Raw genomic sequence first — 14,492 nt, forward strand, 5'->3', positions numbered from 1 at the left:
CCCTCTGCCCAGGGATGAATTAGGGCATTTAAAGGAGAGCACAGAGGCTCCTTTCTGAGGGCCCGGGCCTTAACTTTGTTCTTGGTCACAGCTCAGCTCACAGAAAGCATCATTCACACACGCACAGACACTCGCGGGCCCGGGTTTATGATTAATCCCACCGCAGTGTGCTCATGCTCCCGTAACAAAAATGGTCCCTTTGTGGAAACCTGATGGATGGAACAAGGCGACAGTATGTTCAGGCAGGTTTTTTTTGACTGCTAGGTAAAAAGTTCAAATTCAGCCCAAAAACTGAGGGATGACTCAAGTTTCGTGTTTGGACTTTCTGAAAATTTTCTCTGAAAACAGAGTGTGTGAGAGAGTACACATGTACAGGAAAAAGTGATTACTGGAGATGAGGAGGTAAAGAAGGAGCACATCCAGGAATTCCTAATGCACTTGCACTTGTGTTCATAACAGCGCTGAAATGTCACTTGAATTCAGCGTGTAATTATTAGTTGCCTCCCTGATATCTCAGGGCAACATTCCCTTCAGCACCTCAATTTTGTTTTCTCTAAGCTTGAAGGTATGTTGGCACCAGCATTTGCCTAATTTAATGCAGATAGGATATGGTACAGTGCAGATTTACTATGCTGCAACAACAAATGAGGATTAAAAGCTGCAGGGCAGCACTGCATCAAGGCTCCAATATTTCTCCTCCAAGTGCCAGGCAGAGACTCTGGTGCAGCAACCAGAGCTCAACTTCTGGGCTACAGGAGGCTGCATTTCCCACCCCTGGCTTGGGGCTGGGCACAGTGAATTTAAGCTTCTACTAAATTTCCAGGCCATTCCTTGCATTCTTCCTACAAAAAAACATGGATTATATGCCATTATAGGCCTTTAGGAAATGGATAATACAGGTGTTTTGGTGGACATACACATCTTTGCCAATCATTCCTCATACTGTGAACACTGCTAAGATAATTATTGTTGTGATTAATTAGCTGCTAAACCAAGATCACAGGCGTCAGTTCTTGAAGGAGAGAAAAACAAAACAAATGACAGGACAATTCACACTTTTCATAGTTTTATGAACATATAAAGTGTCACTGAGAAAGAGTAAGTCAGAAAAGAAGGGGAGAAGCAGAAAGAATGCAAAACAACTACATTGAAAGGTACATGGAAAGCACTCATGAAACACTATTCTTCAGCAAAGAACAATTAAATGCACAAATAGTTTTTTTTTAGTGTCAGTAAAAAGTCTGTTACTTCAGCAAAGCTGCAGCAGACACTGAAAATATATTTAACTAGTAAATAAGGTGCTTCATTCAGAGAAGAAGCGATTGCTAAACAGGAACAATATAGACTTGTCCTGAGACTCAATTTGTATGTCCTCTAAAAATAACAGGTTGAATTTCGTTAAGTTGCCCACAGAGCTCCTATAAATCCAGAGAAATGTCATGGAATGACATCAGTTTTATTATCCGAGCACAAAACAATTCTGTCAGTTGAGCTTGTGCTTTCTGAAACAATCAGACACTGACTTGTAATGGGCTGGCAGCAGACTCAGGTTCACCTCTCAGTGATCCTATTTAGTACCTGATTATGACAGCTCCAGTTTAGGCAGAAGGCTGTGGGGATCACAGCCACATCTTGCTGTTATGCACAAGACAAGTCCTGTTGAATTCAAAGGAATTTCTTGTACCTGGAAAGACTGTAGAGCTCAATTCTCTTTGATTAGTGTCTCATAAACACACGCAGCCAAGCTAATCTCTCTTATAACAAGTGTATCCTTGCTCCTCTGTGGATATCTCACATATTTATTTTTCTCACATATTTATATCTCACTTTTTTTTTTTTTTTCAAGATGCCTGTGTGTGAAAAGCTGGTATGACTCAGCCTAGAATAATCACAACCACCTTTATTTATTACACTTTTTATTCTGGGGCTGTCTGAGAGAAGTGCCACGTGTGGCTGTCTCGGGTGGTAATTCTGCAGTGCTGGTGATGCATTGGATCCCATGGGCTTTGGTGTCATTTCCTTCCAGGCTGAGCTGAGCTGAAATGACAACAAAAATCTGGGATTCTGCTGTGTCTGTGGGACCCTGCGATGCTGAGCTGATGCTACCCACAGCTGGCAGGATGAAACAGAGGCCTCGTGGCCATCAAGGACAGTGTGTCACCTGCAATCAGAGCTCACACTCGGCTGCTCAAAAATTAGACCAAAAGAGGAGAAGGTGAACAAAAACACCACATAAGGATATTTTTCACAATAATGGTTAAATACAGATTACCTTTCTGTCTGGCATAAAATCTGTAAAGATCTATCAATGCAATAAATCTTGGATTAAAAGCCTTCAGGGTCTTCCTCTGATTTGGAAATTTCTGGGGAACCTTTATTCGAGATTATTGGGATCCCTAAAAACATCAACAAGCAGCACGCAAGAGTGCCTACAAGAGCTGCACGCTGTTCAGCTGCCTTTGAAGGGCTTCCAGTGGGCACTGAGATAAAACTTGAGAGGGCTGGAGACCTTTTCCAGGAGAGGTCACAGCCTCAAAGCGATGCTGAGGCGGGGCAGGTGAGGATCACAGCAGATCAAAGGTTGTAACTCAGTGCCCAGCCAACTTATCTACCTGCACTGTGTGTGGTTACTCCTTGACTCTTTGACTCTGCAAAGAGACTTCCATTTTTCATCTATCAAAGTCCCCGGGCACTTAGGCTTCGTCCCAATTAAATATCTATTCTCGTAAGTTTTGCTCATTTATGATTTTCAGGGTTTTTTTTTTTTTCTTTCAGCTAGCAGAGGTTGAAAATATCGTTTTGCTATTATGTACACGGATGCGGATGACAATTTTTTTACTCCCTAACCATCAAAATGCATTAAGGAAACATAAAAGAAAAATTCACCATCTCTTTATCTCTGTGCATCTGCAGGAAGTTGAAAGAAAGTGATGAATGGCAAAGCATAAGAGCAAGGGCTCCCAAAATGAAGAAAGTGGCATGATTACGTTCTGTATTTTAAATTAGAAATAACTGCTCTGAATACATAAGTAATCAGACATCCATTTATATCCTGGTTAGAATCTGAAGCTTTATTAATTGCAGTGGAATCACATACAAAATGAAGACTTCCTCCAAGAAAACCAGGCTCATTAAAAGAAAAACTTAATGTTTTATGATAGTATTTTCCACATTAGAGTTCTGGCCATGGCTAAATCATCGTGGATAAACATACTTATATTTAAACAGAGAAAGGATACACTCTTTTAGTCTAAAAACTGAACCACAGAAAAACCAGTAGACTGAATACTGATTATTCATATGAATCATTAGTCAAACAGAGGTGAGAACCCAAAATATATGAGTTACTATTTCTATTTATAATGTTCAAGTTTACGTGGCATTTCTAAAGGCCTTTTTTGTCACACCCAGTTCTTCCACGTTGTTAGAAATAGAGATGAAAATTAGATCAAAGGATTCTCTGTGCTGCTAGTACTCACCTAGTAAACATCCAGTCCCCTTTTCCTTTCAGTCATATCCTCTTTTTACACTAAATAAATCTGGGTTGACTCCTGTGTTTTTTACCATTTAGTTCATCGCATGAATTCCACTGGAGGACGCAGCAAAATGAAGACAAACTCAGGATAAATATTCAGACAATCTGGATAAAGTACTGAATATCTAATATTTCATAAAAAAAAAGGCCTACATTTTATCACATGGTGAGAATACCCATAATTTACGTGTTCTGTCATCTACATTTTATGACACTATTCTGTATTCAAGAGAAACGTACTCCTTGTGACAAGTTATACAGTGTGATCATTGCAGTAGTTAATCTGTAGGAAAAATGAGCTAAAAATAACAGACATGCTTGCTGAGCCATGTTAGCAATGAATGTGGGTTTTAACTTGAATCTTAAAGAAGTACAATATTTTATTCCTCATAATCCTGCCTGAAATTTTGCAGAGCATGATTTGTTCTCCACTTACCACTTTTCCCATAGTCAGGATTTTTCCCCATTAAAAGTCCCTTCTAGTTTATCCAGGAACTCGAGAGAGCCTTGACAACAAACGTGCACCATGAGGAAAGGCAGAAATAATAGAAAAGTTGAGCTCACAGTAATAACAAATCACTCATTAAGTGACAAACCAGATCTCCACTTCACTCACCCCTCTGCTGGTGTGGGTGTCTTTCTAAATGAAAAATGTGCATCACTGGTGTTCTCAGCAGCAGCAAACATTTTCCTGCATAACAAAACTCCTCTCAGTCCGTGCTCAGGATATGCCCCTAACAAAAGCAATCTCAAAATGAGTCTTCTGTGGCTGATCCTTTTATTGTTTGCTACCCTCTGCTGGCTTTTTTCCTTTGTCACACTGAACTGAAGCTGCTGATTTTCACTGTGGGAGCCTTCCACAAGGGTGACTTACAAGTTTCACTAAATTCTTCCGTGTCCACTGGCATGGACAAGGACCTTCATGCAGATCACCAGTTTGGGTGAAAATTCTAAAACCCCGAAAACTGCTAGGAATGCAGAAATTAGACCTCCTCAGCTCACCTATATGCAGTGAAAATTCATTGAGTCTGATGCTTAGATATAGCAACTATGCCCATTTTTCTGTCTTCTCGAGTAAAAAATACAAAAAACCCTCCATATATTTCCATGTGCCCTTGATCTCCACGTTTCTCCGAAACATTTATTTCATTCATGATGTGTATGGATCTGAAGGAGGAGGGGAAAAAAATGGACATCTTATAGAAAATTAGGTAATCTTGACAGCAGACAGACCTTTCAATGCAAAACTGCAGGGGGAAAATATAGTTTGCAGCTGCAAATACATCACACTTGAAATCACAGGTAGAATCATTTCCCTGCACTGTATGGCTGTTCTCAGAAAATTGTGTTTAGCCCTGAGACTCTCATTATTGAGAAGAGTTGTAAATTTGAGAGAGGTCAGTGCAAAGCCACTGATATGATTAAAGTGGGCTGGAGGCACTGACTTATGAAGGAAGATGAAAAGATCTAAATAAACATGGTCTGGCTGTGGAATGCTTTAAAGGCATCAAGATAACCATTAACAAATAGCTGAAGGATATGAAAAACTAAGCAGAGAAAAAAAGATATATCTCAGGTACCACAAAGGAGAATAAGCAAAACTAATGAGATGAAAATTAAGCAAGGAATAATCTGAGCCAAGTGTCTGGATAAGCTCCTAGAGGTGGAATGCATCATGCCATGGAGCACTCCCTCGGGTATGATGAAAAACCTATGGGCTGAGACAAATAGAGCTGGAGAGACAAAACCAGAGCGGTTGAACAAAGGGTTTAACCCTGCCTTTGTAGAGAAGGAGGACAAAAAATGTGCAAATTGGTCTTTTTTCAACTCTAATGTCTCTGAATTGCCGTGGAGATAGCCCAGCCATCAGTACAATTCTGTTGTGGATTAATCTGCTCATGCCTGGCGGAGGAAGCACCATGGAGCCTGTGATTCAGGGTCACACAAGTTCTGCGTCCATTGCAGCTGGGCAAAATGAGTCACGACAAATTTTTCATTCACTGGTGTCCACAGAGGTTCTTCTTTGTAGGACTGCTCTCAATTCATCCTTTCCCCTGTCTGAACCAGCCCTGGGGATTGCCCTGACCCAGGTGCAGCATCTTCCACTCAGGGCTTACAGGTGCAGGAAGGTGAAGACTTGTGTTTTAATTAAGGCTCTAAGAGCAAACCCTTCTGCCACACCCTTCCCTGGGCTCTCAGCTGCGTTCAAACAGCTCTGGTATGGCACAACCTGGGACCAGCCTGCTGTGAGAACCAGAAATCGCCCTGGGCACCCCAGCTGGGGCTGCCACCCTGGCCAGGAGCTGCCTTTCAGCTCACACCTGTGTCCCTGCTCCTGGGGTGCTGCCAGCCTGGTGCCAGCCTTCCTGCCTGCCACCCTGGCTGTCGGGGTCTCCAGCTGCTCACAGTGACCCCAAGAAATGTTAAAAAGCCTCTTTTTCCCAGCCCGGTGCTCAAAGAAGGAATCAGAGCTCTTCATTTCTCGGTCTCAAGGTTGTTTATTGCATCTTATCTATAAAATTCTTTCTCCTGCCCTGCCCAGGTCCACTCAGCAGGACAGACAGAGGCACTTTGCCTGTCCTTGGGGCAGTGTTATTTTTTATAGTAAAAACCACGTGTATAATATTTACAATTACTGCCCAATACCCATCATCTGTGTTAGACAGTGAGCTTCTACTCTAAACCAATCTAAAAGTGCCACCATCACCCAGAAGATGGAGGCCAAGAAGAAGAAGAAGGAGAAAGGCTGGACATGCCCAGTTCCCTCCATCTTGCCTCCTGAACCCCCATACCAAAACCCCCAAAATCTACTTTTCCATCCTGTGAAAACTTCACTATCATTCTACCTAAACTGTTGTGGCTTGCAGATCTTCATCTGAGGTTGGTAATTTGCTCCACGGGTCATAATCAAACCCACAGGGGCATCTTGGGCTCCGTGCCAGGGTCTCTGAGCCCCCTGGCAGGGTCTGGGCTGCTCGGGACAAACAGAGGGATGTCCCCCCAACACCTGAGGACATCCCAAGGCGGTCACAGACTGCTGGGGACACTGTGGCTGTGGGTAAGGTGTGCCTTGGTGGTGGCACGAGAACTGGCCCTAATGGCTCCTGCCTTGCTGGAGCTCCCAGGGAAGGATGAAGATGTTTCTCAAGCAGAGAATTTCTCAAGACATTAATTAGCAATAATTCTCAAGACATAATTCAACCCTAATTCAATCCCTGTTCTGCTTGGCTCTTTAATGAAAAAAATCAACAGGGGAACTTGGGATTTTGGGGCCTTTGCACCCAAATCCCCAGAGTTATGCTGAAGCTCATCTTCCAGTGTTCTCTGTGTGCTGTGCCCTCAGAAAATCCTGACTTAAGTGAACTGCCTAAGCTCAGGTGTGCACCCCGTTTTAGAGAGAGGGCTTGAAATTAACCTCACAGATCCCAACCCCCCAGGGGAGCCAGTGGAATTCCCTGTCTCTGAAATGAAATGCTGCCTTGATGTGGGCCTCAGAATGCTCCTCTCAGTTTCCCCATTATGTGCTGCGACTGCCAAATTAAATTTTTTGCGATGCGGGATGAATCTCAGTCTTGTCGTTGCAGTGACCCTTGGTGCTGTGATCAGCGAGATGCCCACTCACTTTTTTACAGGCTATCTGTTCTGAAAGCAGCATGCTTCCAGTGCAGAATTACAGAGCCGAAGGGGAAAGGGTGACATGGCAATCTGCCAACTGAATTTACAAAAAAAAAAAACCAAAAAAACCAAAAAAACCAAACGAAACCAAACCAAAACAAAACAAAAAAAAATCAACCCTTATCTATTATATACTGAAGTCATTATCTGTTTTACAGCTATATAAAAGTACATTAAAATGTCCCAGGCAGCTCGTAGCCAGGTCATGATGTGTTGATGCCGCCTGACAGGTGTTTAGGTCAGGCTGAAATACGACATGCGTGCTCCCACTCAGGAGCTGGTACCAGCTCTGGATGGTTTGCCAAATGAGGATCTATTTGCAAGGTTTCGGTTTTGACAGATGAATAGCCCATCCAAGATTTTTCAGTGCTAGGCCATCCAAGAGATTGCCCCATTTGTGGTTGCTTTCTGCAACCTGCAGGCATTTTAATCAGCTTTTACTGGCATTTTTAAAAACTGGGTTTGCCTTTGGTATTTCAGATACTGAGATCTGCGCGCATCTTCAAAGCAGAAACGAGAGGAAAGAAAAGAGAAAATGCAGAGCCCCACAAATTCCTCAGAAATGAAGTTATGCACAATGAAACCGTTCCAGAGTAAAAGGCAGAATGAAAGGGTAATGAGATCCTGCAAACACCTACAAATTTATTAAAATTTTACACCTTCAGTATGGATTAAGATTTAAACTTCTGGTCCTGGTGCACCTAAGTCCACAAAGTCTATTCTTCTCAGGCTGATAAGACTCCAGATCATGCCTGTGTCACCTGTCTCTTAATTATGACACCCTGAACACAAGATACAAATCTTTGGAAAATAGAAAGGACTGTTTGAATCAGAAAACAGAATTCAACACTCTGTGGAAGCCCACAACAAAGTACTTGAAGGTGCACATGAATAGTGCAACACATGCATGAAATTAGGATTTCCCCCTATTCTTATAGGAACTGGCCTGGTAATAAGAAAAATATAATATTTGTAGTGACACAGTGTCATTTGCCATCAAGTTGGAGCACTGCTGAAAGAACAAATTATCAAATACAAAAGACTGCGTTGCTGTGATTTTTTTTTTTTTAATTAAGAATTTCAAAGTACAAATAAGGATTAAGCTTCCTCCTACACTTTCTCTGGATCACAACCCAGAGAGGGCTTTTTTCCATCTCTGCTTTCATTTGGAATTATTGCTAGATGACCTGGTAAATAAAACTGAAGTATATTCTCCCAGGAAAAAAATCACATCAAGTCCAGTGTATTAAATACTCCAGGATCTGTGTCTGTCCCCCTGTCCATCCCTGACATATCTCTGTCCATGGGTATGTGGGAGCAGTGACAGCGTGGTGGGAAAGATGAAAGTTTGACAAGAAAGTCTCACAGATATGTGTGCTTGGCAGAAAGATGTTTAAATGTAGAGTCTGATGAAGGAATAGAGATGGAAGCAAGTTTTGATAGAGAAGAAAAGAATTGCTGAGCCAGCCTCACTGGATAACCAAGGAGGCAAAGGGTGTGTTAGTTAGAAGGGGTTTTATGGCTCAGAGCAAAGGATAAACCCACCCCAAACAAGAAGATGATTTCACCAAGCAGAAAGAGAGCACAGGCAAACAAGGCAGCAAATGTGGCAAGTGGAAAAAAGGTCTCAGAATTTCCCACTGCAAGAAAACTGAAAAACAACTTCTAGCTTAAACCGTAGTGTACTGACTTTAGTGACTGGAGAGCAGCAACATGAATATGGTCATTACAGTAGTTATGATGGGCTGTAGATAATAGTTAAGGTATAGATTGGTTCTGCTGTGTTAAGATAGTCAGCAAAGAAAAGTATAGAATGCATTGTAACCAAAAGAGAAGTATAGAATGCATTGTAACCAAAAGAGAAGTATATAATGCATTTGTAACCAAAAGAAAAGTCTATAATGCATTGTAACCAAACCCAAAGGGTCTCCAGGCCTGCCTGCAGCTGGAGCTGACAGCTGTGGGCACAGCTCTGTCACCCACAGCCCTGGGCGGCTGTGACACCTTGGATGGAATAAACTGCATTTTGTATACAATAAACTGAATTTTGGAGAGCCCCTGCAGTCCCACACCCCTCATTCAGCCCTCACAGCAGGGCCCAGCCCTGCCCCAGCCCGGGCACACCCTCTGCTCTCCCAGCCCTGCAGGGGCTCAGGTGTGGTTTGACCCTGCTGACAGTCCCAGGCTGCTCCATCCCACCCCCGGAACGAGCTCCTGGCTTTCCCAGCAGGGCTGGCCAGCCTGGAGCTGCCCCTTCAGCTGACCTTGGGATTTACTGGAATGTGGGCACAGCCTTCACCTTTGTTTGGCCACCAGGGCCATCCCGGGGTGCCCCAGAGGTGACAGATGTCTCACCCTGCACAGGAGCTGCCCAGGTCCCAGCACGCCTGGATGAAATCCATCCTGTGCATCCCATCCCAATGACCTGGGGGAGGTTGTCTCCAGCCAGATGTTGTCTCCAGCCAGATGTTGTCTGAGCTGCCTGGTCCAGTGGGAAGCATCCCTGCTGATGGCAGAGGGAATCGAGGCTGAAGGTCCCTTCCAACCCTTCAGTGTTCCATGTCTCTGTGGCTCTGTGACTGAGTGCCCCTGCTTTCTGTGCCTGCTGTCACACCAAATCAATTAACGTCTTAATCACAGCATCAATAACTGGGCCACAGAACAAATGAGACTGCAGCATGTTTATTTCTCCCTCAGAAGCAGATTAATAATAATTAAAATATTTCTTAATTGAGGGAACAGTGGTTTGGGAATGGAAGGGTGTTCGTCTCCTTCTTAGAAACAGATGTACAGGAACTGTACAAACATATCCACTAAAACCATTAAAAGGAGAAGACAGATCTGAATAAATGCTGAATAATTTTTATCTTTAATTTACTGTGCTTTGCATTATTTTGGGAATTATTCCTCAACTTTTACTAAGCAAACCTGCCTGAGTACTGCTCCAGATCCCCTGGGAATAATTGTATTAATGTCTGCCTTCATAACAGCTGGACCAAGGCTACTACCAACAGCATTCATCAATTGTTACTTAAGTTTCCTCACTTTTTTTTTTCTTGTGAAAGTCAACTCTTTACAATCTTTCACCTTTTTTTTGTAATTCATGGAGGAAGAGCAAGCCTTAACTTTCACCCCAAGAGAGATGATATTAATGCCATATATTTTCTAGTGTGTGGTAGTTTGGCACAGCTCAGTTACATGTGTGGCTTTTCTGTTTCTTTCCCATTTTGTCTGTAATCTCAATAGGTTTCCTCCACTCTGACACTTAAACTCTACTAACTTGCAATGTCTCTGTTATAAACTGGAAAAAAACCCACTTTTTTTTTTTTTTTGATCATAGAAAATCAGCCTTCATGTGTATATGAAGTAGTTACCTCATTTTAGGTCACTTGACTGACTTTTCTGAACATGAATTTTTCAACGCTGTAAATCTATCCCGGCTTGGGGCCTGGCAGTACTTTTAACATCATCCTGACATGACAAATTCAAGATAATTGAATTTGTGGCAACAAATAGCAGCAGTTAGCATGACACCACATGTGTCAGCACTACCTTATCTGCCGAGGAGAGCTTCTGATCTCCAGATTACAACAGCCCCTTCTCACTGTTGGTAAAATTGCTTAACATGTACAATCATTTATAAATTCCAGCTCCACCCTTCCTTTGTCGAGGGTGCAAAACTGCTTGCTTAAAACACCAAAAAAACCCAGTCAGTAACAAACTTTGTCTCGGGGCTCAACGCTGATTTCTTTGGTCATGTTGAAGCATCAAAGGGACGTTTTTGCCTCCAGCCTTTGCCATTTGTTCCTGTGAAAGCGACAGTGTTCTTGTCCCTTGCTGACCTCCTCTCTGCCCCCAGGTCCTTTTTATCTGTTATTTCCCTTGGGTTCTCTGTGGTTTGTGACAGCACTGGCAGCAGAGGATGCTCTGTGAGCACCAAGCGCATTGCCATGGCATACAGCAAAAACTGGGGAGCCTCCAGAGAGCTTCCCCTTCGTTTTCACTGGGGAAATGGCACCGTGGAGGAGATCCAGCTGAGCATTAGGCAGAGCTCCCGCAGAAAAAACAGTGCACTGTCTTCTCAACAAGTCACCAAAACCAACAGATGGGAGAGAAACCCGCTCTGCCCCTCCGCCCCGCCAAAATGGGGTAAATGGAGGAGTTGTGTGAGATGAGGTGTCCCAGAAGTGTGAGCAGAGTTGGATATCTGGCCTTTTGATTTCACTGATGCCTTGTTGGGGCTGCCTAAAATCAGAGGCCAGACAAAATTAGGGGAATTAAAAGTGATAATATTTATTGAAGGACCTTCAGGTTACTTTTTGGGCACACCAAGCCCATCCAGGGGCTGCATGAATGATGGGTCACAGGTTTTCACATTTTTTATTAATTTGGTCTGTTTGCATATTTGGGCTAATCTAACAATTCCAGCCTCAGCTAATGAAGTCATTTACCCCAAGTTTGCCCACCCAACTCACTTTTGTTTGCATTTCTGGGCCCTGGGGCAGTGAGTTGCCCTTGGTTGCCAGGCCTGGAGAGGAATTGTTGTGCCTGCCCAGAATGGGACAGCAGCAGCTGACACTGAATGTGGAGTTTGGAGTTATACACTAAAGAACTGCAGGATCACAAATATATTAAAAATATAAAAGCCAAAACCCTAAAGCATCCCCTCCTGCAATGAAGCATCCCCAAAGCCACGGCCACAGCTGAGGAGGAGGACTCAGTTCCCGTGGGATGTGCAGCTTCCATCTCATCCTTGCCAATATCTCCTGGGGGAGCAGAGATGCACAGATTCCAGGGGAAAAACAAAGTTCTCCCGTGCCAGGTGAAAAATTCATGTGGTTTTAGGCTGCCATCCCCACCATGATGGGATGCTCCTAAATTATACAGAAGGGAACAGCTCAAAATCTGTCTCTCTACTGAATAACAATGATTTACAAATTTATATTTTGTCCTCAATATATAGGGAAACTATTCTGCCACGTCTGTTCTCTACAAAATTATACTTCCCACCTTGCTGACACAGGCCCCAGACTGAAATATTTACTGCCTTTCAGTGACCAATTCTTAATAACATAGACAGGACTGGATGAGCTTAAAGGTCCTTCCTAGCCTGAAAGATAGTATGATTTTATCCTATCAATTTTCCAAAGAATTACCTACATGTGAAAATATATCTTGAAGCAGGATGTGGAAGGTTTGAGCAGCAGAAGGTTCTTTGCTCAAATCAGTCCCTCCACTACCTTGCCAAAAATCCAGGTAACATACTGAAAGTAAAACATTATTAAGTTAGAAACTTAACCATATACTAAGAAATATCCCCCCAAAAAAGGGCTCATTAATGGAAAATATCATGCACCTCACACCCAAATACCAAAAGACTCAGATTTGTGATGGCTGGGGATGGACAACCCTCACAAATACTCTGAAAGGCAGAATAAATGTTCCTCATTCTCTCTGGATCTGACACCACTTTTTAATAGAGCCAAGAGCCCTGTCAGGCTGAATGTCCCCTTGTGTTTTCTGGGACACCGCTGTAAAAAACAAAACACAGGAGGGGATCTGTATTTCATCAAAATCTAAACAGGGTGTGGAGAGTTAACAGGAAATGGGAGACAGCAGAGAGCTTTAGCCCACAGTGGCATCAGTCAAAATTCAGGTCATCCTGGTTTCTCTGCTCCAGAGGAAATGAAGACATTTACCATTTACCAAAAGCTTGATTTTAGGCAAATACCAGCTGTTTTGGTTTGCATTAATGTATATTTCTTTGCATCTGTATTTTTTTTCCCCTCTCATAAATTTAAAAAAACAAATAATTAATAAAAGGAGAGTGATTAATATAAGGAGAGTGACTCATGAGCAGATTCAATTTTGGACATTGAGATCACCAGAAATTCGGGGAGCAATTCCAAAGTCCAGACCAGGGTAGGGGTTCATTAACACCTTCAGCCTTCCTGAAGGGTCTTTGCCATAATTTCATTTCTCTGAGCATCCCTCAGTTCTCCTGTGAGGAAAGGAAAGAGTCTCAGCTCCCTCTGTTGCTCCATCTTCTGGGGTTTTTTTCCTGCTATAGCCACAATTCCTCTACACACTCAATAATTCAAACTTTTTCCATTGTTTTAAGCTCTCTCCATGTGAAAAATCCTCTGACATCTCAAATGATGTGCTTTGTACTTGAATCTTTATTTAAGACAGGATGACCTTAATATAAAGATTTTCTTTCACTTTTATTTATGGCAGGGCCACGAGAGTTAATACTTGTTCAAGCTTTAAGCACTATTTTTATGTAATGAAAACAAGGCTATAAATAAAAATAAAACAAGCTGTCGTTTCTCACCTTAAAACCCAAACAAAGGGTAGTCACACACCAAGCTTGCACACTTGTAGCATTTTCCCTGACATTCATTCTGTAATTCCTGAAGCATTAAGCAAAGAAATGAAGATAATGCGCAGCAGCAAAATACTGGAATTTCAGCTTTGTTCTGCACATTTCCCCTGCTATAACCCACTGGGTTCTTTGCTTCCTTGACCACCACGGCACAGCTGAGCAGATGTTTCTCACTGAGTTTCTCCTCCTGTGGGGCACAGGTCTTCCTCCAGAGTGATCACAGCTAATTTATAACCCATCAAGGTGTATGAAAAATTCAGATGGTTCTTACCGGTGTTAAGCGAGCTTCCAAGAAGGAAATGCCTTTGGAATTCATCTGAGAACAGAGCTGGCATTATCTGATATTTCAGTGCCACGTTGCCAGCAGCTGTTTAATATTTTCATATATGCCATTTGCCCTCACTAGAGCATTTGGCTTCCACTGTTCTGGTCTAATTACACGGGCTTTATATTTTGATTTTTTTTTAATATTTCAAGGTCAGTCATTCTCCTATAGAATCTGTTCAGTCTCTTATTAAACTGATGCCACTTCAGTGCCTGTCAACAGAGGAAAACTAAAACTGAGCCGTTTCTGGTGCTGTAGCTGACGTTCAAGTTGTTTCAAACAAAAAAAAAAAATTAAAAGTACTTAATTTCTGGTAAATCATAGCTGTATTGAAGTCCAGCTGCTATATAGAATATTGAGAATTGTAAGATTCTTCCAAGTCTCTTTCTTCCTGTGACTGTGGGGACAAACCACAGTGCCCAAACTGGAGCTCTTCCCTTAATTTCATAACCATCCCATGCTGCACAAATAACCAAACACCCACCAGGACAAACTCCAGACCCCAGAGGTTTCACCCAGGCACCCGAGAGCCAGGAAAATTTTGTCCTTTTTCAATAAAACTGGAAAATGGA

Source organism: Zonotrichia albicollis, chromosome Z, assembly GCF_047830755.1.
Source record: "Zonotrichia albicollis isolate bZonAlb1 chromosome Z, bZonAlb1.hap1, whole genome shotgun sequence".
NCBI lineage: Eukaryota > Metazoa > Chordata > Aves > Passeriformes > Passerellidae > Zonotrichia > Zonotrichia albicollis.